Here is a 5,943-nt window from a genome sequence, read left to right on the forward strand (position 1 = left end):
TCCCTAGGATCCATGTAAGCCAGATGCACAAGGCTTGACTCAGGAACCATGGAAAATAATGGTGCATGCAAAATTTTAAGTGTCACAATGCTGCTTTAGAACAGAGGCATGAGCCACACATGAAGAGGTTAAAATTGGTCCCCATTGTTCAGTTACAAAAGGTTTATAAGGAAATTGTGGTGCTGTAACTGAATACAATGGGCTTACATTTTGGTGAGCACAAAGCCAAGAGCAGAGAAATATTAATTATGAGCTATAGGCAGGGAGAACATTTCCACAGCAGTGCTCTCCTCAAACAAAGGAGCCATGGTGATTTTATTCAGAGCCTATGTATATTTATATAAGGTAGGCCAATCCCTAAGCATGCTTAGCTTCATTTGTTCCTGAGCATGTTCAGTTTAAAATCATACTTTTTTAAAAAAAATATGGAATGCTTCACAAATTGTGTGTCATCCTGGTGCAGAGGCCATGTATCTTCCCTGTATCATTCCAATTTTAGTATATGTGCTGCTGACGTGAGCACAAGCTCATACTTTAAAAAGAAAAGATAGGGCTGGATGGAGAGATTGCTTAGCAGTTAAGGCATTTGCCTGTGAAGCCTAAGGACCCAGGTTCAACTCCCCAGGACCCATGTAAGCCATATGTACAAGATGGCACAAGCATCTGGAGTTTGTGTGCAGTGGCTGGAGGCCCTGGCACACCCATTCTCACTCTCTCTGATTCTTTCCCTCTCTCACTCTGTCAAATAAATAAGTAATTTATATAAAAAAGAAAAGATAGTAGATACATTTGGGGAGGAATGCTTAAGTCAAAGTCTTGGAGCCCGTATGTAAAAGATTAAGTGAGGGGTGGAAATGCCACTGGGCATGCTCAGCTTGAACTGTGAAGTGTAAGCTGAAAATACAGAAAAGAATATTAATTCAAAAGTTTTTTTTTTTATTTATGAGAGAGAGAGAGAGAAGGGGGAGAGAGGGAGGATGGGCACACCAGGGCCTCCTGCCAGGGCAAATGAACTTCAGATACAAGTGCCACTTTGTGTATCTGGCTTTGCGTGGGTCCTGGGGAATTGAACCCAGTATGTCAGGCTTTGCAAGCAAACACCTTTAATCTCTAAGTCATCTCCTCAGCCTGGAAAGGATTTTTTCCCTTTTTTTTTGCTTTATTTATTTATTTTTATCTTTTCACAATTTTTATTAACATTTTCCATGATTATAAAAATTATCCCATGGTAATACACTCCCCTCCCCCACACTTTTCCCTTTGAAATTCCATTCTCCATCATATTACCTCCCCATCTCAATCATTCTACTTACATATATACAATACCAACCTATTAAGTATACCCCTCCCTTCCTTTCTCGTCCCTTTATATCTCCTTTTCAACTTACTGGCCTCTGTTACTAAGTATTTTCCTTCTCATGCAGAAGCCCAATCATCTGTAGCTAGGATCCACATATGAGGGAGAACATGTGGCGCTTGGCTTTCTGGGCCTGGGTTACCTCACTTAGTATAATCCTGGAAAGGATATTTGAAGGTAGAGCATCCTCACCACCCCTACGCTATCTGTGTTCCTCGATGATTCAGCTGAGGTGCCTGCCTTGCTTAGTCACTAACAGTGCTTTTGGGTTAGGATGATGTAAAATCCTTGGGTAAAGAAAAAGAACTGAGGGCTGGAGAGATGACTTAGCCATTAAGGCGCTTGCATGTGAAGCCTAAGAATCCATGTCTGACTCCCCAGATCCCACAAAAGCCAGATTCACAAGGTGATGCATGTGCAAGGTCACACATGTGCACAAGGTGGCACGTGCATCTGGAATTCAATTACAGTGGCTGGAGGTCCAGGTGCACCAACTCTCTCTCTTTCACTTTCTCTCTCCTTAAAAAAAAAGAAAGGTCTGAGCTGGAGAGATGGCTTATCAGTTAAGGCGCTTGCCTGTGAAACCTAAGGACCCATGTTTGACTCTTCAGGTCCTACGTAAGTCAGACACACAGGTGACGCAAGTGGGCAAGGTCGCACATGCACACAAGGAGGCACATGCATTTGGAGTTCAATTGCAGTGGCTGGAGGCCCTGGCATGCCAATTCTCTCTCTTACACAAGAAAAGGCCAAAGCCAGGCATGGTGGCACACGCCTTTAATCCCAGCATTCGGGAAGCAGAGGCAGGAGGAATGCTGTGAGTTTGAGGCCACCCTGAGACTACATAGTGAATTCCAGATCAGCCTGGGCTAGAGTGAGACCCTACCTAAAGAGGGGGAAAAAAAAAGGAAGAAAGAAAGAAGAAAAGAAAGAGAATTGAGAGATCACAGACATGTGGAAAAGTGAGTGTTTTTTTCCATTTACCATCAGCTGAATCACTGAGCAACACAGATAGCGTAGGGGTGGTGAGGATGCTCTCTGGCAGAATGGCTTCTGATTCACATACATGCCATTCCCTACACAGCTCCCTGGGAAAAGGATTTGGATTTGGAGGGCACAATAACACGGTTAAACTCCAGCATCAATGCCCTGGGATTTGACATAGTCCTCTGCCTTTTAATTTATTTTTTAAAAATTTATTTATTTGCAAGGAGAGAGAGAGAGAGAGAGAGAGAGAGAGAGAGAATGGGCGCTCCAGGGCCTCCAGCCACTGCAAACAAACTCCAGACGCGTGCACCCCCTTGTGCATCTGACTAACATGGGTCCTGGGGAATTGAGCCTCAAACCGGGGTCCTTAGGCTTCACAGGCAAGTGCTTAACCGCTAAGCCATCTCTGCAGCCCTCCTCTGCCTTTTGAAACAATTGGCCTAGGCGTCCTCCCAGAACAGGTTAGTTAGCAGCTAAGTTAGGCTCTGGATCAACTGGAAGCACTTTGCATCAAAACCACCACAAGAAGATGCTCCTCCTGGAGGCCACAAGTCTCTTCAGATCATGTAAATATATAAGTACATTAAGAGTAAACATAAGACCACAGTGACTTAAAAAAATAAATAACATTGGGCTGGAGAAATGGCTTAGCAGTTAAGATACTAGCTTGCAAAGCCTAAGGACCCAGGTTCGATTCCTCAGGGCCCACCTAAACCAGATGCACAAAGTGGCACATGCATCTGGGGTTCATTTGCAGTGACTGGAGGCTCTGGCGTGCCCATTCTTTCTCTTTCTTTGTCTCTCTCCATCAAATAAATAAATAAACATTAAAAATATAAATAACATGCAGACTTTTTTAAACTCCAAAAACGTGTCCCGTAGTTTAGTACTTAGAACAGTGATCACGGATGTGCGGTATGCCCTCACCCCGCTTTCACGTCAAGAACTGCATAGCAGAAGGATTGCTCGGAAGGGTGCGTCTACCACATGGGTCGGACCATAGACATGTAGGCATCCACATGTGTGCGTGCTTACAGGAGTGTGTACAGGCTCACGCGGTCATGCAAGCACACGGACACACATGCACATACATGTACTCACGCTCATCCACGTACACAACCAGGGACACTCACATGTCTGAACAAGCACAGGCCTGTGCATGCAGAGGGGCACATATGTGCGCACGCATGGTCACATATTCCCCACACACGGATAGGAGAAAGTCTGCAGTTGCACATGCGCAGTGGCACACACGGATAGGAGAAAGTCTGCAGTTGCACATGCGCAGTGGCACACACGGATAGGAGAAAGTCTGCAGTTGCACATGCGCAGTGGCACACACGGATAGGAGAAAGTCTGCAGTTGCACATGCGCAGTGGTGCAAGGTCTGAGGACGGAAGGGTTGATGAATGAGAGGGAGAACCGGGGGGGGGGGGGGGACTGCAGTCAGTCAGTGGCCTGTGTTCAGAACCCTTGTGGAGCCTGGAGAGAGGGGAGGGGCCTCTGCACACACAGAAGCTCTGGAGAGAGGTAGATTTGGGGATCTTTCTAGAGGTAGGACTGAGAGTTGATGTCAGCAAGGTCTGCAGAGGGACCACACGGGGGAGTGGGGCATAGATAGGAGGAGAGGACACAGGAGAGATGACAGCTCAGCTTTGGGGGGGGGGGGCTGGAGCTAAGTGAGGGTATCAGGCATCCAGGGTTGCTGTCTGGAGGCGACGGACATTGTGCTTGGAGTTGGAAGGTCTGGGAGGGGGGAGGAGGTGGGGAGAACGAAGGCTGCTTTCCATGGAATTGGTGTCTGGCCATGGGGAGGATGTGAGCATGAGGCCCTCTCCTTGCCCTTCTCCTGGCTTCAGAGCCTGAGGTGGAGCGCTTCCCAGTCTGAAAACATTCTCCCTGCAGAATGAACCAAAGAACAGTCAGGTGGCTGGTTACACAAAATATCCCTGTCCCTAACAGTTCTTGGGTCAAGGCTAGTGTCGAGGTACACTGGCTCCATTTAGTGACAACTCTAGCTTGTGGATATGTCTATCGTGAGCCCACAGGCTCTCCATCATGACCCCAAGTCCTCCTTTCTCTTCAGGGAGCTGTCCACCTGCTGGTCAGGCTGTCAGCCACTTGGGGGCCTCAGCTTCCTTCTCTGCCCTTTCCACATCAAACCCCTATTCTGGATGTTCCTGTCCCCTCACAAAGGGACTTGGGTCAGCCTTGGTGTGGAAGATAAGTGCCGTCAAGGTCACATGGGTTCCAGGACACAGTGCTGAAGTCATAGGTTCAAGGACCCTGTGACTGTCATATGTTAGTGGGGACAGGTCAACATTAATTTCCAATTGGTTTCAGGAGACCATTGGTGCATCCAGTGCTTAGAGGAACCAGCATCCAGAGAGGAAGGAGGCAGAGACTGGACACCGGACACTCTTCACACCCTAGGAGGGTGACTGTAAACTGGAGGAGCCTATGGTCATGCCTTCACTGATGACCTGTCCCCTCCTGAACTCTTGTCCACTCTGCCCCTGTTCTGTCCCCGTCTTAGCCACCTAAACGTAAAGGCCAATCTGTAGGTGTCTTTTCTACTGGTTGACTCTTCAGGGACTCTGGTCAGAGCCTCTCTCAGGACATGTGTCTCTCAGGAGGTCCCTGCTAGTGATGGAGAAGTGCTATCTATGCTCTAGGGTCTCAGCCACCTCCAGTCTGCCCTGAGACCCAACCGAGCCTCTCCTCCCTTTACCCCTGGGGTGGGGATGCTGAGTGCACGGTGGAAGCGGGGAGTTTGACCCAATCAGAGAATGCATTTCTGGCAGGTTTCTTCAATAACTCAGTAAGTGAAGATATTTGACACTGTCTCCTACCATGTCAGCAAAGGAAACCATTCAAGTAGATTTTCCCTTCCTATCACACATGCCACTTGGCTTGTTTTTATAGAAAATGTAGGGATCCTTCTTCTTCTTTTTCCAGGTAGCGTCTCACTCTGGCTCAGGCTGACCTGGAATTAACTATGTAGTCTCAGGGTGGCCCCAAACTCATGGTGATAGTCCTACCTCTGCTTCCCAAGTGCTGGGATTAAAGGCTTGTGCCACCACGCCTGGCTCCATCTTCATTTTTGATCTATTAAAAAAATTTTTTTGTTCATTTTTATTTATTTATTTGAGAGTGACAGACAGAGAGAGAGGCAGATAGAGGGAGAGAGAGAGAGTGGGCATACCAGGGCTTCCAGTCACCGCAAACGAACTCCACATGCATGCACGCCACCTTGTACATCTGGCTTATGTGGGTCCTGGGGAATCACACCTGGGTCCATAGTCTTTGCAGGCAAATGCCTTAACCACTGAGCCATCTCTTCAGACTAGTTTTTGACCTATTTTATTGAAAGCTGAGGCAAAAGTGGCATGCACACATGTGGCCAGGAACATTGACCAATTTCAATGAAAGCTGAGGTGTGGGAGGGTGTGAGCATCGGGCCCTGTCGTCTTGAGGCCCTGAGATGTCTGCCTGATGATCAGAGAGCAGCCAGCGGCCCCAGCTCCTGCAGGATCTCATTGGCACTTCCTTCATGTACTAGGAGTCTCTGGACAACTCACATCTGCAGACCAGAAATA

General features: G+C 47.6%; 1 non-coding gene across 1 annotated transcript; it reads right to left on the minus strand.

Moving 5' to 3' along the window:
- Positions 1-419: 419 nt before the first annotated feature.
- LOC123458255 lies at positions 420-523 on the minus strand. Its single transcript, XR_006635550.1, has one exon. It is a non-coding gene; the product is annotated as a U6 spliceosomal RNA (small nuclear RNA).
- Between the last annotated feature and the right edge of the window lie 5,420 nt (positions 524-5,943).

This window comes from Jaculus jaculus, chromosome 1, assembly GCF_020740685.1.
Source record: "Jaculus jaculus isolate mJacJac1 chromosome 1, mJacJac1.mat.Y.cur, whole genome shotgun sequence".
Classification (NCBI taxonomy): Eukaryota; Metazoa; Chordata; class Mammalia; order Rodentia; family Dipodidae; genus Jaculus; species Jaculus jaculus.